Genomic DNA, 23,974 nt, shown 5'->3' with positions numbered 1-23,974 from the left:
ACGCTATATTGAGGCGAGACACGTACTCTATGACGAGTGCGGGGTCGATTGTGACTGGGGATTGTGACCTAGTCCGTTCCGATTGATGTTCGTACTGTGTTCTTGACTAGAAATTGTTTGGTAATCATCCTACTTGGATTTTATGAATATGTTTGGGGCTTTGTGCCCATCGTTTGCATCCTTCAGGGATCCTTATCACTGCTTCCATGATGCTTAGCATATTTCATGATATCAGTCCTGAGTTAGACACTGCCTTGAAATGTTTAGCAAATAATAAAGGTTTACACACTTAGCTCTATAAATCCTAATAATTAAAACCTAAAGTGACAATTTGACTGTACCCGAGTGGCTTGCATGCATATATATATATGGACTGAGTGTGGATCGGGCTGCACGCCGCAGCGAATGCTACGATGATATTGTGCTTGGGCTGTAGGAGCCCCTCCGGAGTCTGAACCCCCACAGTGAGCGCGGGTACCCAAATGGATCGGGCTGCGCGCCGCAGCGGTCATGTGCATTGCATTGCATTCATGCATTTATACCTATTTGTCTTACTTGTCCTGGTATTGTTGTTGTTCCACCGTTTTATGTGCTGAATCACTGATTATAGCTTTATTTTGTAATATTTCGGAATTTCTTACTTTCAGACATTATATATGTTTATTACTCACTGAGTTGGAAGTACTCACTTTACTCCCTGCACCTCGCGTGCAGTTGCAGGTATCGTTCATCCGGTAGCGGGTTATTAGCGGATTGAAGGTATTGTTATTGTAGCTGAGCAAGGTGACCGCCAGCGTTCGCGGCACCGGATGTTGTCTTTTGTTTTCCAGAAATTTTACTTGTGTATATTTATTGGCCTGTAGTTGTGTTAAGCTTTCCTTAGATGCTCATGACTTGTGACACCCCGGTCGGGTAGTGACTAACAGTTTCTAATGCCATTAAGTTGTATCTTCTATTCATTTATGTTTAATAATTTGTTAGTGAAAGGATTTGGGTTAGTTGGATGGCCTTGTCTTCACGAGAGGCGCCATCACGACCGGGTATGGGAATTGGGTCGTGACACATAATATTCCGTAGGTAATTCAGGTAAACGTAACCAAACAGCAGAAGTTTGTTAACTTTGCCTTAGAAGCTCTAAACTTAGGTTCTCATTGACGCACAGAGAGAAAATGATTTAGAACAAACCAAGGACCCCCATATAAGGCATGAATTTTATTTTCCTCCTTTTGGAACTTTAATAGAAAAAAATCTGACCCTAAGTCAATTAGAGGAAGATTTTCAGTAGGTTTCCATAACGCATATATTTTTTGTCGAAGGATTTGATGTTCCACTTTTCGACCAAATACCTTAATAATGACTGCATGTTGCCATGTTTGATACAGTCTATTTTTATCTTCTACAGATAAGGGTATAAATATGAAAGGGTCGTCAGGAGCATCCATTTCATCCAAATTCTCCAAAGGATAAAAAGTTGGTGCGGAAGCCATAGATGGTGCAGCATATAGACTAGTTGATTTTAAGGATTGTAAATAAGATTTTTGTAAGGAAGGTGAGTCCAAAGATGGCTCATGCATGTCTATATTCATACCTGTATGCACTTCAGGGCTGTGAAGGGGAGCAGAAATTGGTGATGACATCAAGTTTGATGGTAGTTGGTCCGGGGGTTTTGGTGGTTTTGGTGGAATAGAGGTGGAGGAGTCAAACGTAGTAGAGCAGGTTATTGGGAGCATTTTTTGAAAAACTTTTTTTCCGGCTTGCTTCATTTCGGTCAGTGGCGGAAGCAACATGTTATTCAGCAAATAATATATTATTTATACCATTTTTTTCTGTTTATATTTGTTGAGATCAATCGCATTATTTTTAATATAATAAAATAAATTTTATAAAGTTGTAATATAGTTTATTAATATTAATATTATTTTATAAATTTTTATACAATTAACATAGAATACACGTGCAACGCACATGTTTAAAAACTAGTCTTTTTATGAACTTCAAGTTCATATTATTTTATTCGAGGATCTAGATGTACACATGATAATTCATTCCACGTAACCTTTTCTCAATTGTTTATCATGTTTCCCCCTCATGTTCGAAAAACTAACTTACTTTCTGAACTTTGAAAACCCACTTTTGTGTGTTATGGTGTTAATCAAAATATACACCGCACACCAATAATAATAAGATGAAATTATTTGGTTCTTGACCCCGAACCACTTGTGAGGGGAGAATGTAATACACTTTCGTATATAACGTACATCAAACTGATATACATAACTTTGTTCTCATAAGCAATAGTTTAGCTATTAAGTGGAGGCACTCAATAATTATTTTGCTAAACTAACTGTGATGTAAACCAACTTATCAAGATAAACTGCCTTGAATAGAATATATGGAAATTATGCTCGAAATTAAATTACTGAGAAAGTTACCTCACAAACACCGGGCAGGTTGCAGGTTAATAATAATCGCACATGTAACCATCTCATAGATGCATCTTATGTGGTATACATGGCAGGTGAATATGCCCATATTCACTTATGATATTTCCAGCGTTCATGGAATTCAATCCCAATTTTAGTTGGTCTATTAATTAATAAGAACAAGCGACATAAGAGAATTCGTAAAGAACTTTCTAGTTCTTTAATTTTTTTTCCCATGTGAATTCTCTTTTATTTTTGCACATCATACTTAAATTAACATGGCTAAACCAATTATGCCAACTGAATAAATTATCAATATTGATAAACTTCAAGTTTACACCATGACATGTGCAATTATGAATAAACTCCAAGTTTATTATGATATGAGTTTTTATATCAATAAATTTCTACTTTATTGTGGCATTCTTTTATTTGTGTAGTACAAACTGGAGAATAAAGCGGGTAGATTTTACATACATATCACCCCGCTACAAGTTGTAGTAATATAAGATATTAAATCTTTCCTTTATTTAGAGTCTCAATATAACCAATGGCTTTCGTGAATACTTTAGAAACTAAATAAGTTTCTTTGAGACTTACTACAACATAATGCCTTATTGATAATCAATTTTGTTCCTCCAAAATAGTAATAATTGGCTCTTCCAGAGTCCTCAATTAATTCTGTACTACCACATATTCATCAACATCCATATGGTGGATATCTCTTTTAAAGAGAAAATTATACTATTATGGTTATGGTCAAAATTATGTGCAAGATCTGTTTTGTCACGATCCAATTTCACCTCAAGTCGTGATGGCGCCCAACATCGTTGTCAGGCAAGCCAATGCGGAAATATTAATAAATTCTCTTTTTTTTTACTTACTAAAATAGTTACGGCATTTTCTTAATTAGAAATTAAAGCATGCGATAATAATCAACATTCAGTAATAATTATACAACCCAAAAGAGTAGTCTACTAATGTGTATCCCAAGACCTGGTATCACAAGTGCGTGGGCAGCTAGTAGAATATACAAAAGAATAAAGCTACCCTATTGTCTGAAATAGAATAGACAGCCAAAAGTAAAGAAAAGACTCCATCGGGCTGCTGAACGGCATAGGAAGGGAGCAGCTCCCCGTGGAATCTCGGGCGGTCAAGGGTATGCACCGGCCTGGTAACCAGATGTACTTGCCTCAGATCCTGTACAATTAAGTACAGAAGCGTAGTATGAGTACATAAACAATATGTACCCAGTAAGCATCCTGTCTAATCTCGAAGAAGTAGAGACGAGAGGTTGACATGACACTTACTAGGGTCAAATAACATGATAGGTGATACACTAAGCATGGATAGCACAATGAATAACAATTTATAGCATGAAGCAACAAGTCCTTTACTAGGTGATATCACAGTTAGCCATTTACGTTTCAAGGCATATAACAAGGTTCCATCCACAGCAATATACCAATCAATAAACATACGCAAGTAGTGCCGAGGTCGTACGGCCCGATCCAGCATAAAAATAAAGTGTGCACTGCCGGAGGGTCGAACGACGCAAACCATAGATGCATCTATTACCCCGCTCGCGAATCATACATGCGACGCCGTCAAATGTATTTAAACACAACAACAAGTAGACAAGAATAGACATCAGGAGAGCAAGTACTCACAAAATATCAACTTTTCCTTTAAAAAGGGCAAGGAAATAGTATTCCACTTATTATATTCGTTTACCATATTCAACAAGATTTAAGAAGTCTCGAATTAATCATAGAGTTGAAAGAACATCACATAAAACATGTTTTTGGGTCCTAAACTACCCAGACTTAAGCATAATAGTAGCTACGCACGGACTCTCGTCACCAAGAGCGTACGTAGCCCCTGCATTTAGTGACAAAATTATTCAATTATTATACCTATGGGGACAATTCCCTCTTACAAGGTTAGATAGGAGACTCACCTCACTCCAAAGTGCACTTCCAATGCCAAGAATGAGCTCGAACTCTCAATTTGGAGCCGAACGATCCAAAACTAGTTAAATGGGGTAGGAACTAGTCAATAAAAGCTCACAAGATCGCATTCTAACTATTAAAGCAATTTCCCAACCTCAAACACAAGTTTCATAAAATCCGACCCCGGGCCCACGTGCCCGTATTCCAAAATTTGTCGAAGAAAGTTGTTCTTTGTAACCTAAGGATCAATAATATATGATTTCTACTTCGTTTCATAACCAATTTTGTGGAAAAATCTAAGTTTTATCATAACCCTAGGTTTTGCTCTAACCCCATGATTTTACCTTAATCTTAGTGTGTTAATCTACCTAAGACACAAGTATTAAACTAAGAATAGGTAGGATAAGCTTACCTCAAGATGCTAGGTGGAAGTCTTCCCTCAAAAGCTCCAAGATCACCCAATGGTGGAGAGAAAAATGGCAAAAATAACTTAGAACCCATATTAAATGAAGCTCACTGCTTCAGGGGACCGCATCTGCGGTCCCGCTTCTGCGAAAAGAAGGGCGCATCTGCAAAATTTGCCAAGCGAGCTGGGACAGCTTCTGCGGTCTTGAAGCCGCTTCTGCGCAACCGCTTCTGCGGTTTTGGCCTAGCCAGCCCTGGGCCACATCTGCGAGGGTACGACCGCTTCTGCGGTCTCGCACCTGCGGTTGACCAACCGCAGGTGTGGTTATGGCAGCAACTGAAGCTTCAGCTCTCTTCAAAAATTCCAACTCCACTCGAACCTCGTTCGATTGACGCTCGGGGCCCCCAAGCCCCGCCCGAACATATCAACAAGTTTGAAATCACAAAACGGACTTGCTCAAACCTTCGGAATGCCCGAAACAACGCTAAATCTAAGAATCACCCCCTAAAACCAATTGAATCAAACTTATGAACTTCAAGTTCTTAATTCACTTCTAACGTGCCGAAACGTACTTAAACTACTCGGATTGACACCATTTGCGAGAAATTCTTAAATGTCATGTTGGACCTGTACTGGGCTCCGGAACCAACATACGAGCCCGATACAGATGTGATCAATCATTATTTAATTTTCTTTAAATCCTTGGAATTTTAGTTTAACAATTTCAAATAAAAATTCATTACTCGGGCTAGGGACCTCGGAATGCGATTCCGGGCATACGTCCAGGTCCCATATTTTCCTACGGACCCTCGGGGACCGTCAAATCTCAGATCAGGGTCCGTTTGTTAGAAATGTTGACCAAAGTCAAACTTGGCCTTTTAAGAAAATCTTAAGGAATCAATTGTGCTTATATGTGACGACCCGACCCGTCATCTCGTGAGTTACCGCCCCGTTTGCCCCATTTTCTATTTCTTTATGCTTCATTATCAGTGTTGGGTGTGAATGAGTTGATTTGGATTGGTTCTAGAAGGAAATGAGACGCTTAGTCTCTTTAAGGAAGGTTTGTTTTGGAAAAATCAATCGGATGTTGACCTATGAGTTAGAGGGCTCGGATGTGGATTCCGACGACTCGGTTAGCTTCGGGGGATGATTTGTGACTTAGGAGTGTGATCGGATGTGATTTTGGAGGTCCGGTGTAGAATTAGGCTTGAATTAGCGAAGTTAGTATTTTGGCAAATTCTGGTTGATAGGTGAGATTTTGCTCCGAGGGTCGGAATGGAATTCCGAGAGTTGCTGTAGCTTCGTCATGTGATTTGGGATGTGTGTGCAAAATTTCAGGTCATTCGGAGGTGTTTTGGTTGGGTTTTTGATCAAATGCGTGTTTCGAAAGTTTTAGAAGAACTTAGGCTTGAATTCGATGTGAATTGATGGTTTTGGTGTTGTTTGAGGTATTTTGAGGATTGGAACAAGTTTAGATAATGTTTTATGATGTGTTGGTGCTTTAGGTTGAGGTCCCGGGGGCCTCGGGGTGATTCCGGATGGATATCGGGAAGTTTTGAACTTGGAAGAAAATGCAGCAGCAGGTGCAGGCCTATTTTGGCCTTCGCGTTCGTGAGCCTGGGGCCGCGTTCGCGAAGGAGGAAGTTGGGGTCCCTGATATTTGTGCTTCGCGTTCGCATTTGGTCTCTCGCGTTCGCGGAAGGTTCGTTTGGTTGTGCTCCGCGTTCGCGTAGGTTCAGGAGGTTAAAGCTTCGCGTAGTGTAATTTTGGGCGAAGAGTTATTTGTGCATCGCGAACGCGGGAAGGCCCTCGCGTTCGCGTAGAAGGGGTCCCGGAAGCTGGGCAAAAGGTTTAAAAATACATCATCCGCGATTTTGGGTAATTTTTCCTCCATGGTTGATCATTTTGAGAGCTTCTTGGTGGAGATTAAAGAGGGATTCAAGGGGAATCGATTGGAGGTAAGAATTTTGAACTTAAAACTCATTTTTATTGTGAAATCCACCTAGAAATTCATGGAAATTTAGCTAAAATGGAAAAACTAGGGCTTGGGATTTTGAGATTTTGAATTGGGATTTGAGGTCGGATTTGAGAGTTTTTGATATGTATGGACTCGTGGCGAGATCAGGAACCCGTTGATGTGAAAATTTCTGAGTGACGAGAAGTGGGCCCGGGGCTCGGGTTTTGCTAATTTCGAGATTTTTGATATTTTTCGATTGTTTTCGATTAGGTATTGTTCCCTTAGCATATTGTGATGTATTCGCTCTGATTTTGGATAGATTCGACGCGCGTGGAGGCCGATTTGAGGGGCAAGGGCATCGCGAGCTAGAGATTTCGCCGGTTCGAGGTGAGTACTGATTGTAAATGATGTCCTGAGGGTTTGAAACCCCGGATTTGCACACCGTAGTGCTATATTGAGGTGACTTGCACGCCGGATAGCGAGCATGGGGTAGAGCATCATTGGGGATTGTGACTTGGTCCGTCCCGATTGATGATTTTACCGCGTATTTGACTGAAACTTATTTGTTATTATCATGATTTGGGCTGATTGCCATATTTGGGCTTCGTGCCAATTATTTGAACCCTTCGGGGATTTTATCACTGTTTCCTCACTATTTTGACGTATTATTTGAACTCAGTCCTGTTGATATTTACAGTTTTACAAACTCAGCCAATTTTACTCAGATTTGAAACTTAAATGATATTTTGGGCTGAGAACTACTGTTTTACAAATGCCCGAGGGGCTTGTGATGATTTTCGGACTGAGTGAGGCCGAAGGCCATATGTGAGGATATGCTGAGTGATATGAGGTCGGGGCCTGAGATACTTTATGTGCCACGAGGTGGCTTGAGTGATGTGAGGAGGCTTTCAGGCCTCGAGTGTGATGTGAGAAGGCTTTCAGGCCTTGAGTGTGATGTGAGGAGGCTTTCAGGCCTCGAGTATGATGTGAGAAGGCTTTCAGGCCTTGAGTGTGATGTGAGGAGGCTCTCAAACCTCGAGTGTAATGTGAGAAGGCTTTCAGGCCTTGAGTGTGATGTGAGGAGGCTTTCAGGCCTCGAGTGTGATATGAGAAGGCTTTCAGGCCTTGAGTGTGATGTGAGGAGGCTTTCAGGCCTCGAGTGTGATGTGAGGAGTCTTTTAGGCCTCGTGTGTGATGTGAGAAGGCTTTCAGGCCTTATTTTATATGCCACGAGGTGGCTTGATATTGCGCTTGGGCCGTAAGGGGCCCCTCCCGGAGTCTGCACACCCCCAGTGAGCGTCGTCGACGATATATGGATCGGGCTGCACGCCGCAGCGAGTGTTGGATCGGGCTGCACGCCGCAGCGGTTACTATATGATACTATTATGAGAGTGATCTGAGAGAGAGAGCCCGAGGGGCTGAGAGTGTTTCTGAGAGTGAGCCCGAGGGGCTGGTACTGTTTTGAGATATTGCCCGAGTGGCGAACTTTTATGTGCTCATCTTGCATATTTACTTGCCTTTTTACCTGTTATACTGTGACATTTGTGCTCGAGGGGCGGTTTTTCTATGCTTATCTGCACTAATTGTTTGAAATCATTTCGTAACTGTTGGAAAGATCATTTTAAAAAGAGATTTAAAACTGAGCCAAGAGATTTCCAAAGATTTCACAGCTTCACTGTTTTTCTCAAAGGATTGTACCCTGCTTCTATACAGCATGTTGGTTGCTTTACGTGATTTCTTACTGCTCAGTTGTTATTTACCTTTATTACTCACTGAGTTGGAGTACTCACTTTACTCCCTGCACCTCGTGTGCAGATGCAGGTGTCTATTCACCCGGTAGTGGGTTTTGGGCCGATCAGAGGCAGAGTTATATGAGTTAAGGAGGTGACTGTCAGCGTTCGCAGCACCATGTCTCTCTCTTTTGTTCATTATTCCGGTTTTGTACATTTTAGACCCTGTAGTGGATTTACATTCTGATAGATGCTCGTGACTTGTGACACCCCGGTTTGGGCTGTGTGGGGTTGTAATTCCGCTAATTAATATTATTAAGTCATATTTTAGCTGTTTATTCATGTTTAAATTATTTTTGAAAAGACGAGTTTGGTTAGTTGGCTGGCCTCGTCTTCACGAGAGGCGTCATCACGACCGGTGCGGGGTTTGGGTTGTGACAAGTTGGTATCAGAGCCTAGGTTACTAGGTCTCACGAGTCATGAGCAGGTTTAGTAGAGTCTCGCGGATCGGTACGGAGACGTCTGTATTTATCCTCGAGAGGCTGCAGAACCTTTAGGAAAACTTCACATTCTTGAATTCTTATCGTGTGTCCTTGATTCAGCTTGAAGAGAAACTCTTGAAATTCCTTCCACGCGTTCGTATGCGCGCATGAGCGCTCAGCATCAGATGTGCCTTGATGGCTTGTGATTCCCTGATTGTGGGACGAGATGTAATCTCAGTGAGTTTATGTTGGGCCAGTCTGGAGGACTTGAGTCCGGATCTTTGCCTATGGTTTGAGCACCGAGGTGCTGATTGTGTGAATAAGTGTTTTGAACTTATACGTTCGGTATTATCCCTATGAGTGGAAGTGGCGGCTGGATAGCCACGTGATGAGTATGTTAGTACTGCAAGATGTATCTATGTGACTTGGAAATGACGAGGAAGGTCTGCTGGATGATAGATGAACTATTAAGTGTATGATTTCCATTGTGGTTGGATGTGTAGCTCCGAGTTATGGGCGCGTAAAGAATCTTTCGTGTCTCCTAGTTGGACGTGAAGTAAATTTCATATTGCGGTATGAGTTCAGACTCAGGGAGACTAAGTGGCTGTGTAATGTGTATGACGGTGGGAGGTATACGGAAATGTTATATTGAGGCGGAGCAGGTGGCTATCTCCTGTCGACGCCCCCTTTTTCTCGCGAAATCGGGTTTACGACATTTGAGAAGACAACTCTATTCCCGTGTGGGAATTGGGTTTTTGGAATTGAAGAGTCGCCACCTAATGATTAAGTGCATTAGGACACTGAGGGTTTTGAGTTTGAAAACCAGAGTTCGGGTAAGGGCTAGAAATTATCTCGAGGGGAAGGTGTTAGGCACCCCTCAAGATCCACAAGCATATTGGAATCAAGGTCTAGATGATCTGCAATTTGTTTTGAGGGAAGGTCTAAATGCAGAAAATTAATCAAGACATTGAAGAAATATTTAGAAAAATAAGAATAATGCAGTAAAATAAAAGAGGGGTTTTGGGTAGTTAAAAAGACAGAATTTTATTGATATTAAACAAAGTCACATAAAGGAAAGGGGGTCCTAGGTTTGTAAAACACATGGATCATCCACACAACACCGGTAATCAATCGTACGCATAGTGTTATCATGTGATCATCATCTCCATGTCTACCCTTCCCACCCCGTTAAGGTATTTAAGCGCGGAATGGTATCGTTACCTACTGCATGCTATTACCCGTCCCACCTATCAGCCCCGGAGGTGTTTAGGACTACTAATCCTAAAGGGAGGAAGCTTGGCTTTTCAGAGGTTTTAAAAGGATAAAATTCTAGGGCGACAAACAAAACACATAAAGCAGTTATTGGGGAAATAAGAACAATTAAAGGCTCAAGTAGGCCTCCTCACTTAAAGAAACGAATCGTTTAGCATGTCTTACACATACTGTTTAGGTCATTAATTAAAATTAGCATAGGAAGAATTGATTTACCACATATTTCCCAGATAGGGAGTCCAAATTAGTTCTGCTTAGATGTAGTTGTCGAAAACTGACAGTTGATTAATTATCTAACTATTTGTATGTTAAACAGGGCGTATAGGCATGATACCTATTAATCCAGGGACAGAGGAATAACTGATTGCAAAAAAAAAGTCATTAGTTATAAGCTCTACGAGTGTTAGACAAATTGCCACTGATTTTAAATTTAGGAACGAGTGGCGATTCTGATTAAGTTGATAGTCCCTATAGGCATGCTTTCTAGGTGTAACTGATTTTTGAGCAGAGATCCTATAGGTAGGTTATCTATATGTAATGAGTTATTTTAACTCCTATAAGCAGGCTTGCCTAATGGCAAATGTATATGCAAAGTGTAGGAAGTCCTATAGGCATATCATCTATACAATATGCAGAGCTTCATTATCGATTTATTGCCATGGTATTATTACAAAGTGCAGAAAAACCTATAGGCATGGTATCTATGTGAAAAATGCAGGCTTTGAAAGTGATAACCCTATGAACATGGTTTCTAGACGAGATGCAAAATTTTAAAGAGTAAATATCCTATAGACGTGGTATATACGTGAAAATGCAGAGTTTGAAAGTAATGATTCTACGAACATGATTTCTGTGTGAGATGCAGGATTTTAAAGGGTGAATATCCTATAGACAGGATTTCTATGTGAAAATGCAGAATTTGAAGGTAATGATCCTATGAACATGATTTCTATGTGAGATGTAGAATTTAAAGGGTGAATATCCTATAGACATGATTTCTACCCCTTTGGCATGCATACAGTCCCATCCCCTTTCACTATACCCCAGTAGTTATTACAAAGTTATTTACAAAGCTTATTGCAAACCAAGCGAATCAAAAGGAAATAAAAAAAATACATCAGTGATTACATCTACATCTAATCAGCCTAATCCGGACTCAAAGTCTAATAATATGAGATAAACCAACTTCCAGGATCGGATTTTCAAAGCCTTTCTCTTATTTGGGATGTGTCAAAGTTCCAAGGAACTTCAAGAATTCCAGGCAATGCTTACACCCCAAATATCATTGCAGAGTTAAGAACATAGTGCAGTGGAGGGGAAATGGCAAGCTGGTGGTCATGCCAAGCATTTTGGGGTGCTGGCACACCCCTGACCAGCTTGTCAGTTGAACTTGGGGAGTTAAGACCTATTGAAGGTCAGGTTCAGCCTTGTACAGCAATAGGGATGCTGCCAGGCTATACCTTAACTCAGCATACATGGGGGAGTGGGGATATGGGGATTCATAACAAGCAGGACTCAACAAAGGAGCAGACAAGAGCATACCCAGCAATGAGACATACTGGCACACCTTTTAGCCTACTTAGGGGGTTAGAACTCAGTTCATGAGCAACAATTCTTGTTGCCATGCCCTGAGTCCCCACTTACAAACATATGGGGGTAAATGGGATGGGGAACTACTGTTTACAAGAAAGTAAAGCAAACAGTAGCACATAAGCATTTCAATGTCAAATTCTGCAGAAGGTAGACATAGGCGAAAAGACTGTAAATAAACACATTGGGATGATGCTGGGAATTGAATCAAGACATACCAGTTCTTAAAAAAGATAAGCAAAGAAAGCGGAGATCTTGTGAAAGCCAAAGTGCAGACAAGAAAATTCAGAAAGGTTTGTGAGAATTATAAGCGTGAAGTCTGAAGTGTATTCAGTGTGTTGTGAAAAGAAAAGGCTGGGTATTTATAGTGTGAAGGTCATGAGAAATAAGGTAAGAAAATAATTGAAGTTTGATTTTCAATCAGTCACATAAGACTCCCTTTAGTTAAGGGATTCAAATTCAAACGGGTATAAAACCAACTAAGGAAAGAAATTAATCAAACTCTTTGTGCAAAGCATGCAATTGGGGGTAAATACATAAAAGGTTATTTTAAGGACAAGGTCTTCTGAAAGTATACGGTTGTATAATTAAGGAAAGAGAATCAATTGACAGCCACAAAATCACAAGTCCAAATATTTGGCGTGAAGAAAAAGGTTTTACTCAAGGAAAATTAGTACAATCAATTAAAGCCCAAAAAAGATTCTGATTCAATTACTAGTTGAAATCCTTTTAAAGAAAGATTCAACACACATATAAAAGCACACAGACATGCCTAAACACGAAGAATTTTGCCATGACCTTGTAAAATCAGTAGAAAGAATCAAATGCGGAGATGGAGAGGCAAGTAGTCAAAAATAGGCTTAGTGGCTTCTTTTAGAAGCTCATAAGAAAGCACGCAAACAAGTAAAAAGATCAAAGCAAACAGAGTGAGGAAACTAGTTTCGAAGCGTAGTGAGGGAACAACTAACAGTAGAAGAAACAGTAGAAGAAATACATGATGAAGATAGCAGAGTATGGTAAAAAAAAACGGGAATCATAGCGTAGAAAACACAGTAGGAGAATATGCCAGGACGGAGTATAGAAAACACAGCAAAAGAACATTCAATCACGGAGTATGAAACTCAGTAGAAGAACACCTAAGAACATAATAGAGCAAGTATAAGAACATAGTGGAAAGCGAGTGAGAACATGATACAGGAACACAATAAGAGAAACAATACAAATAATAAAGAAAGCAAAAATCATAAAAACACTTGAATACTTTCCAGAAACCCTAAATCGGAAAAGAAGGGTTTTGAAAGCAATTTTCAAATCATTAAAAAATTCACGCATAGCATAGATACATAACAGATCTAAAAGGAATCGGAGAAAAAGCTCGAATAGTTAGGGTTTTGAAGGAACCCTAGAGTGAGAAAGGCTTTAAAAAGATCCGATCTAAGTCGGATAAAGTCATAACCAGCCTCAGGATACTAGAATATGCCGGAGCAAGGCCGGAGATGGCCAGAAACGGCGGAAACCTCAAGTCGGCGAAGATCTGAGTGAAGACCCTCGAAGTCTGTCCTCGATCCTTCGAGCATCAGGCTCACAGGAGCAGTAGGAGGTGAGTATTAGGTTTTCATGGCCTGAGAAGCCATGGATTCCGGTGGGAATCGAAGGGGATTAGGGTTAGTTTGGGTGGCGGCGGCTAGGGTTTGAACGGGGTTGCAGATAGGATTGGAGAGGAAAGGGATTCAAGGGCGGCGGGTAAAGGGGAAATGATTTAGGGTTGAGGGTGTTGGTGGATTAAAAAAGGAAAGGATGCGTGTGAGCCGTTGATCTGTTAGATCAACGGCTGGGATTAAAAGAAAAGGCCTGGGCGGGTTAGGTTTGAATCACAAATAGGGCTGGGAAATTGGGGGTTTGATTTTGGCTAAAATTGAAACGGTAATGGGCTATATATTAAATAGCCAATTCTCCCTTTTTAATTTAATTAAAATAGTTAAAATGATTTTAAAAGCAAATTGAAAGCACGGAATTAATTAATAATATATAAACGTTAATCTAAAAATACTGGGAACAATTTTATAATTGTAAAACGCTATTAATCGTAATATAGGCTATAATTGCAATTTTATACAATTTAGCTTAAAAAATATCAAATAAATTTATAAAAATATGCAAAAATCACCTTAATTATATTGTGGTGTAAATATGAGGATGGAAATAAATTACTAACCAAAATAATAGTTTTGGGAATAATTATTGGATTTTGTACTGCTAAAACAAATAATAAAATGAATTTAAAAAGCTTTAAAAATTGGAAAAAGTATCAAAATTCTTGGGCATGCTTATGTATGCATGTACATGCTATTTTGAGAATATTCTGAGTATAAAAATATGTAGGAAAAAATTGGGTATCGACAGAACGTAGTTCACACAACTACTCTTCGTTGTTGCTATTTTTCTTTTTCTTTTCTCTTCTTTTTCTTTTGTTTTTTTTCTTTTGTTCCTTTTCTATTCTTTTCTCTCTTTTTTCTTTTTGATTTTTTTTTAAATTTTCTTTTGTAATGAACTTTCTAAAACAAACCTTATAGGGACATGATTTTTTTGATATTTTTTTTAATGACTTTAACTTGATTCCAAAAGAGGTGAGGTCAAAGAAATCAGCACAAGATCAAAGGGGTATCAAAGGGTATAAAGTGTTTGGATAGCTGAAAGAGGGCCTCCCAATCTCTAAAAATACCAAGTATAACACATGCAACTTGAAGATGAAAAACGAAGATCATGCATAGTATTTCTTTTAAAAAGGATAGAAGGGTTTGAATCACAAGACAATATCCGGATTACAATCATGAAATAAATCGGACAACAGAAATGACAACAAAATAAACCACTATGACTCCTCCCCGGCTAACCAAGAAAGGAGCATCTTCCCAATCACCAAGCTCGACATCTTAGCCACTGAGTTCTGCATCAATAGTACTAGGACCTTCACAAGTCTCCATCACATTGACCTTAGAAAATTGCTTTTGGGTCCCATTCGCTAGCTCGTTCTTAAGATCAGCTTTTGGAACCAAGACTGATAGCGCTGAAAACATTGCGGCAAGTGGCCCTCCGAGGATCTCAGAAGAGTTCTCATATTCCCTTTCAACACAAATCATACCCACCATATGCGTCTCATTATGAACAAGCAATGGACTTTGGCTAGTGTCTACTGCATCTGGATTTTGCACGACAATGTCACCTGCATCAATAAGATTCTGAACTGCTCTTTTCAGATTCCAACACTTTTCTATGTTGTGACCCAGGGCATTAGGGCAATATGCGAACCTTTGAGAATAATCAAAATTCTTTGGAAGAGGGTTCAGCATTTTTATCTGAATCGACTTCAACATGTCCAATTGCCTCAACCTTTGGAACAAACTAGCATATGATTCTCCAATGGGAGTGAAAGTCTTTTCTTTTTCCTGTTGCCTTTTCATTTTGTACTCTGGCCTTGGTTGGAACCTTTTGCGGGTAGGTGGTTGATATGCTTGAGGAGGCGGGTAAGATATTTGTGGAAATGGTGCAGGACATCGCGGGTCCTGTGGATGTGGAGCATATGGTGGTGCATTGTGGATGGAGTACTGGGAAGGTAAGGTATGACTTTGGGGATTTTGTGGAGAGAAGTAGCATTGGGGAGGATTATCTGGAGCACAGGGATATCCATGGGGTCGATGAGGCTGAAAGCATTGAGCAGGAATTCCCACTGGATCCTGTCGGTAGCGAGGCTCAACAACATCTTTTCTAGTTCTCTTTCTTCCACCCAAACTTACTGAGATGTTCTGAATGTCTTTTGTAGTATCTTTCAATGCAGAATAACTCATGATTTTGCCTGACTTGATTCCTTCCTCTACCACCTCCCCCATTTTTACCACATCGTTGAAAGGATTACCCAAGGCCGCAATCAAATGACTGAAGTAGGTGGACCCCTGGGCTTTTAGGAAAATCTCAACCATTTTTTATTCACCAATCGGGGGACTGACCCGAGCAGCTTGTTCCCTCCATCTGAGCCCAAACTCCCTAAAACTTTCCTCGGGTTTCTTTTCCATCTTAGTTAGGGAGGAGTAGTCTGGGATAATGTCTACATTATACCGAAAGTGTCGAACAAAATCTTGAGACATGTCATCCCATGCATGCCACTTGTTGACATCTTGACAAGTATACCATTCCAAGGCTGCCCCAGTCAAGCTCTCACAGAAATACGCCATCAACAAATTATCTTTCCCGCCAACACTTATCATTTCACTACAATAACCCCTCAGATGGGCTACTGGATCTCCACGCCCATCATACAAGTTAAACTTTGGCATTTTAAACCCCGCGGGTAGATGAACATCAGGGAACATACACAAATAATTGTAAGACATGTTAATCTGATTTCCCATCCCTTGCATGCTCCTTAAGGTCTGTTCTATACCTTTCAGCTTCCTGGATATCTCATCTCGCCCTTCTTTTCCTGTGAACTTTTTATTTTCAACATGAGGCTCATTCCGAGGGCTCTGATTGTATGAGTCAGGGACCTTGTGGGCAACCTCTGAGGGGTAATATTGGGCATCATGAGTTTTGAGTGGGTGTTCATTGTTGGATCTATGAAGGGAAAATTGTTGAGAAATTGTGATCGTGGGGGTAGTGGATATGACAGGAGGACAATTTTTGGGAAAAGTAGTTGGAGGACGAGTGATGGAGCTACTAGGGTGGTTGGGAAAGCTGTGATAAGCGGGAGAATCTGGAGAGTATGGTGAATCATCTGGCTCTATGACCGGAGTTTGGGTAAGGGTAGCATCTAGGAAGGTAGGTGGTGGCGGGGGTGGTGCCTTCCCAGTCATCCAAGCCCGATACTTGTCCGCCATGTGTTGTCTTAACATCCTTACCTCTTCAACCAACCCATTGTCCTGTTCAAACAATTGTTTTTGGGCACCAGTATGAACAACCTCAATTCTGTTGTTGTCGGCCATTGCCTTTCGACTTTATGTTGTAGAGAAGAGTGAGAACTTTAAAACCACAAACCAACCACCCTTCTGAAATAATAAAGATAACAAAAAGGAACAAAATGAAGTCATCATGTTAGCGTTAGGGCATTTAACGTAAGATAATCTTACTTTATGTGCAATGCACCTAGTCACAGTTATCGGTTCTAATATAACTTCGAGGGTACGATGGTCATATGACATCATCCCAATTTCACTCTTGTTTCCCCATTTCCTTCTTTATTTTCCTTTCTAGCACCGCTTGGTTTTTTATTTCCTTTCTCCTCTTTTCTTTTGCTTATCGCTCCTTTCTTTCTTCTCATTTCTCACGTCCCACAACTTCATTCTCTCTTTTTTTTCTCTTTTGAATTTTTTTCCTTTTTTTTCTTTTTCTTTTCATAGAAAAAATTCGATCGAACCCTAGGTAGGTTGCCTACGTATCATGACGTCGCATGAATCAGATCTTTGTGTAGTTCGGAAAAAGTAATGGATAAACTAAACTAAAAAAAATCTTTTTGGATTATTCATTACAACTTGTCCTTCAAATGAATTCCCTTGTTCTCCAGGTGGGCGCTTGATGCTTGACCTTGAAATGAATTCCCTTGTTCTCCAGGTGGGGGCCTGATGCTTAAACTTGAAATGAATTCTCTTATTCTCCAGGTGGGCGCCTGATGCTAAAACTTGAAATGAATTCCCTTGTTCTCCAGGTGGGCGCCTAATGCTTAAACTTGAAATGAATTCCCTTATTCTCCAGGTGGGCGCCTGATGCTCAAACTTGAAATGAATTCCCTTGTTCTCTAGGTGGGCGCCTGATGCTTAACTTGAAATGAATTCCCTTGTTCTCCAGGTGGGCGCCTGATTCTGAAACTTGAAGTGAGTTCCCTGCTCAAGATGATCCCACCACTTGAACAAGAAGTTGTCAATGACAAGTCTGAACCAAGGGGATAGCTTCAGACCTCCCTCGCCAGCATCTGCTTTCCTCAAAGCTCTTTCAGCTGTTCTCGGTTTACGTATTTAACATCAGCAACTTCATCCGAGTTCGGTTTCATGTTAACTTCAGGCACAGTGAATAGAAGATAGTCAAGTTCATGTTCTCCCCACTTCCCATCAGATGGAGCTTTGTAAAGTATACGACCCTATGGGGTGAACTGGTCAACTGGGACATCTTCAACAGGAATTCCCAATTCGTCAAGAAGCTTCCTTTGTGCAGCATTTCTTACCCCAAGAGCATTCTCCTCAATGAGCTCAGAGTCTCGGTATAGTGGATGACTGCAACAAGTGCTAGTCCATACCAAAGGAAAGTTCACCTTTGTTGCTGATCGTTGTTGAAGAAGCTAATTCATATTTTGAGTTAAATAGAAATACACTGAAAGCTCTATACAGCAAATTTTCGGCTTCAATAGTTTCCATTAAATGACAATTATACTTGGTGTCATGACCAACAACACGGTCATTCTCATTCAGCAGAATACATTCGTGTTCAAATATGAGACGGAGCTGAACAGCGTCCATGTTAGCATCAGCAATGGCGTCACCCGTTCTCATAGCACAATAGCAGCAGAGAGAGGCAGCTCTTCTATGGCTTTTAAGAAGAGGGGATTTTGATACTAATACCAGTGAGAGGGGTGAAGGACAAGTTATAGGGGAGGCTGCGATGAACCTCCGCCAGATTTGAAAGAACGCGTAGCTGTCATCGACATCTGGGACTTCTCTCCATCAACTGTTTGAATCCTCTCCCCATATGTAGGCAGCCCACATAGGAAAAATAAAAGGATAGAAGGGTTTGAGTCACAAGACAATATCCGGATTACAACCATGAAATAAACCGGACAACAGAAATAAAAACAAAATAAACCACCAAGACTCCTCCCTGGATAACCAAAAAAGGAGCACCTTCCCAATCACCAAGCTCGACATCTTAGCCACTGAGTTCTGCATCAACATTACTAGGACCTTCACAAGTCACTATCACATTGACCTTAGCAAATTGCTTTTGGGTCCCTTTTGCTAGCTCGTTCTTAAGATCAGCTTCTGGAATCGAGACTGATAGCACTGAAAACTTTGCGGCAAGTGGCCCTCCGAGGATCTTAGAAGAGTTCTCAAATTCCCTTTCAACACAAATCATACCCACCATATGCGTCTCATTATGAACAGGCAATGGACTTTGGCTAGTGTCTACTGCATCTGGATTTTGAATGACAATGTCACCTGCATCAATAAGCTTCTGAACTGCTCTTTTCAAATTCCACCACTTTTCTATGCTGTGACCCGGGGCATTAGAGCAATATGCGCACCTTTGAGAATAATCAAAATTCTTTAGAAGAGGGTTCGGCATTTTTATCTTAATCGGCTTCAACATGTCCAATTGCCTCAACCTCTGGAACAAACTGGCATATGATTCTCCAATGGGAGTGAAAGTCTTTTCTTTTTCCTGTTGCCTTTTCATTTTGTACTCTGGCCTCGGTTGGAACCTTTTGCGGGTAGGTGGTTGATATGCTTGAGGAGGCGGGTAAGATATTTGTGAAAATGGTGCAGGCCATCGCGGGTCCTGTGGATGTGGAGCATATGGTGGTGCATTGTGGATGGAGTACTGGGAAGGTAAGGTATGACTTTGGGGATTTTGTGGAGAGAAGTAGCATTGGGGAGGATTATCTGGACCATAGGGATATCCATGGGGTTGATATTGAGGCTGAAAGCGTTGATAAGGAATGCCCATTGGATCCTGTCGTTGGCGGGGCTCAACAAAATCTTTTCTAGTACTCTTTCTTCCACCCAAACTTACTGAGATGTTCTGAATGTCTTCTTCAGTATCTTTCAATGCAGAATAACTCATGATTTGGCCTAACTTGATTCCTTCGTCTACCACCTCCCCAATTTTTACCACATTGTTGAAAGGTTTACCCAAGGCCGGGATCAAATGACTGAAGTAGGTGGGCCCTTGGGCTTGTAGGAAAATCTCAACCATTTCTTCTTTAACAATCGGGGGACTAACCCGAGCAGCTTGTTCCCTCCATCTGAGCCCAAACTCCCTAAAACTTTCCTCGGGTTTCTTATCCATCTTAGATAGGGAGGAGCGGTATGGGATAATATCTAGATTGTACTGAAAGTGTCGGACAAAATCTTGAGCCATGTCATCCCATGCATGCCACTTATTGACATCTTGACAAGTATACCATTGCAAGGCTGCCCCAGTCAAGCTCTCACTGAAATACGCCATCAACAAATAATCTTTCCCGCCAACACTTATCATTTCACTACAATAACCCCTCAGATGGGCTACTGGATCTCCACGCCCATCATACAAGTTAAACTTTGGCATTTTAAACCCCGCGGGCAGATGAACATCAGGGAGCATACACAAATCATTGTAAGACATGTTAATCTGATTTCCCATCCCTTGCATGCTCCATAAGGATTGTTCTATACCTTTCAGCTTCCTGGATATCTCATCTCGCCCTTCTTTTCCTATGAACTTTTCATTTTCATCATGAGGCTCATTTCAAGGGCTCTGATTGTATGAGTCAGGGACCTTGTGGGCAACCTCTGAGGGGTAATATTGGGCATCATAAGTTTTGAGTGGGTGTTCATTGTTGGATCTATGAAGGTAAAATTGTTGAGAAGTTGTGATCGTAGGGGTAGTGGATATGACAGGAGGACAATTTTTTGGAAAAGTAGTTAGAGGACGAGTGATGGAGCTACTAGGCTGGTTGGGAAAGCTGTGATAAGCGGGAGAATCTGAAGAGTATGTGGAATCATCTGGCACTATGACTAGAGTTTGGGTAAGGGTAGCATCTAGGACGGTAGGTGGTGGCGGGGGTGGTTCCTTCCAAGTCATCCAAGCCCGATACATGTCCGCCATGTGTTGCCTTAAAATCCTTACCACTTCAACCAACCCATTGTCCTGTTCAAACAATTGCTTTTGGGCACCAGTATCTACCAAGTCAATTTTGTTGTTGTCAGCCATTGCCTTTCGACTTTATGTTGTAGAGAAGAGTGACCACTTTAAGAACCACAAACCAACCACCCTTCTGAAATAATGAAGATAACAAAAAGGAACAAAATGAAGTCATCATGTTAGCGTTAGGGCACTTTATGTGCAATGCACCTAGTCATAATTATCAGTTCTAAAATGACTTCGAGGGTACGAAGGTCATATGGAATCATCTCAATTTCACTCTTGTTTCCCCGTTTCCTTCTTCATTTTCCTTTCTAGCACCACTTTGTTTTTTTATTTCATTTCTCCTCTTTTCTTTTGCTTATCACTCATTTCTTTCTTCTCATTTCTCATTTCTCACGTCCCACAACTTCATTCTCTTTTTTTTTCTCTTTTGATTTTTTTTCCTTTTTTTTCTTTTTCTTTTAATAAAAAAAGTTCGATCAAACCCTAGGTAGGTTGCCTAAGTATCATGATGCCGCATGAATAAGATCTTTGCGTTGTTCGGGAAAAGTAATGGATAAATTAAACTAAAAAAATCTTTTTGGATTATTCATTACAACAACTTTTTTTTCATTTTCAAATACAAAACAGGAAATATGATAACGAGAGACTCAACTCAACTATACTATGACAAACTCCGACACCAACTAAAGAATCATTACTACTAGACATGATTATATAGCATAAAAAGAAACAGACTCAAAACATAAAAAATCTCCTTAAGCAACTCTTGGATGCAACGATCCTGACTAGATGGTCCTGGGGCGTCTGTCATGCTCAAACTACTGTAAGTAGATCCACACCTGTATGAGAAAATTAAGCCCAAATAAAGTTAAAGACTTAAAACACTATGTGAGACGATAAAACTTCCTATCGGACACATGCAAGATATGATTGAGGCTATTTTTGCAAAATGGTTTATGTGGCCAAAGGTGGCTAGAAGTGTAAGATTTGGACAAGACCTCGCGAAGCCAAGAACCTAAGATTCACTAGGAAGAGCGGACCCTATGTGGACTGCCTACGTATCCCGCCCCGAAAGACGAGAATCAGGTATGCGTAGTTCGGGAAGATTGGATGCGGTCGAGAAAAAAAATAACTAATTTAGAGAAAACATATTTTTTTGTCCCTTTTTTTTTGAAAAATAATGGGAAAGAGCAAAATACTTTTGGATTTTTTAATTTTTTAGTCCTTTTTTTCTTTTTCTTAAAAAAAATGTGAAAGAAAAACAGAACTGGGCCCTACTTGCTTTATTTTCACACTTCACCCTCTTTTCTTTCTCATTTACCCACAACCATCATTGGTCCGTCAAATGACCCTTTTACCCTTGAAGAATGCAACATGAGCACATAGGATGCATCAGGATGGTCTTTTATTTTTGGGTACACCTGTCCTAGACGGACCTAACCCTTGTGTTGAGTCCCCTAAGTCAAATCCACGTGATTCAAATAAACGTTCCCACTAGGGATCTGGCATGAGGCTATGTTATTCTAGGTTTAACCTGGGGTTGTGTTCTAGACATGGCTTACCCGAGTGGACAGCTCGAGCCGAGGTGGGGGAAACATACCGGGAGCACGAAAGTCTACCCGACCTAGTTACTGACTCATCCTCGTTCTATTTGGTATGACTTCTAACAAAAAAAGTGGGCCACGCGTACGTGTGCACCATATTTTAGAAGACTCAGCAGGGAGGCGTAAAAAGACAGTTTAATATAGTTCAGATAATATCAAAGTGGTAAATAAATAGCAATTAGCACATTAGGTCCACATAAGACAGTAATATTAACAATAAATAAAGCCAAGTAAAAATCACATTAACAAGCTCGAATTCATGAACCCTGAACTAGAAGTTCTGGGTTCTTATCCCCAGCAGAGTCGCCAGAGCTGCCACATCTCCTTTTTCTACCCCGGAAAGGGGTATAAGGGAGTTTTTCCAATTAAAATGACAATAATTGAAACGGGATTATTTATTCAGAATCAGAGTCTCCACTTGGGATAATTTATGGTGTCCCTAGTCACCGGTTTAAAATCCCGAATCGAGGAAGTTTGACTCTGTTTTACGGTCCCCGAAACACAGAAATCCGAGTAAGGAATTCTGTCAATCCGGGAGAAGGTGTTAGGCATTCCCGAGTTCCGTGGTTTTAGCACGGTCGCTTTAATCATACCTGGCTCAATTAAATTGTTGTCTAATTACTTATTTTTAAACCTATGTGCATTTACCCCTTTTACTGCTTTTAATTAAGAAATTAACCTGAAAGGAATCACGTGTACGTATACTCACTTCGTTTGGCGCGTCAAGAATCATATCACGCGTACGTGTCCACAATTAATCACATTTTATTATTATTAAGGAAGTTTGGCCGAAGTTGCGCGAACGTATACCTCGATTTATTTTTAGAATCGTAATTATGTCACGCGAACGTATACACAATCACGATGATAGATTAAGTCGCGCCTAAAGCAAACTACGAATATTCATTTTAGAAACCGTAATCATGCCACGCGATCGTGTACATAATCGCGATAATAAATTCAAAGCGTGCCTAAAGGTCACCTACCCGGGTGTGGTCGGCCTAGCGTGCTACTAGCGATAAGCAATAATAAAAGTAGTAAAACATTTCGAATCCAAATCGTCATTTACATTTAAATCTGAACCTTCAATCTAATCCTATAGTTCATTAAATATATAAAGAAATTCAAGCTCAGGAAAGTTTGGGAAGAGTATAATCATTTTACCCAAGAATTAACACGAAATACTAATTTAATTCCCTGTTCCAAATCAGAGCATAATCGATCTCCATTTCTTGAAAAGTGGCTCTTCCAGTTAAAAGCCAACAGAAACATTTGAATTATTATTCACCATGAAGCATAAAAAATCTTCCTACGTCAATTCTTCATTATCGTTCTATACAAATGCTCTCAACCAACAAATATACTTTTGGAACAAAATAAATAGACAAACTTATATCTGAGTGTTTATCAAACGAATTAGCCTAACAAATAGACTGGGCATAAATAAGCACATAAAAGAACTGAAATGAAGTCAAATTAGGAAGTAAAAGAGAAATGAACCTGAAATAGTCTTTCAATTGACGAATATTTCTAGCAATTACAAGGATTTCGGCTTTGAAATTCGACTGAACGAACAACAGGGACTTGTCCCAAAAAACCGCGGACCAACAACACCCTCGAACGACGTCGGAAAACTATGGCTCGAACACGGAACTAAAATGGCAAACAA

The 23,974-nt window shown here is 40.4% G+C and overlaps 1 pseudogene; it reads right to left on the bottom strand.

Moving 5' to 3' along the window:
* LOC109227717 lies at positions 15,915-18,934 on the bottom strand (annotated as a pseudogene).

This window comes from Nicotiana attenuata, chromosome 6, assembly GCF_001879085.1.
Source record: "Nicotiana attenuata strain UT chromosome 6, NIATTr2, whole genome shotgun sequence".
Lineage (NCBI taxonomy): Eukaryota > Viridiplantae > Streptophyta > Magnoliopsida > Solanales > Solanaceae > Nicotiana > Nicotiana attenuata.
This window is presented reverse-complemented; position numbering and strand designations above follow the sequence as displayed.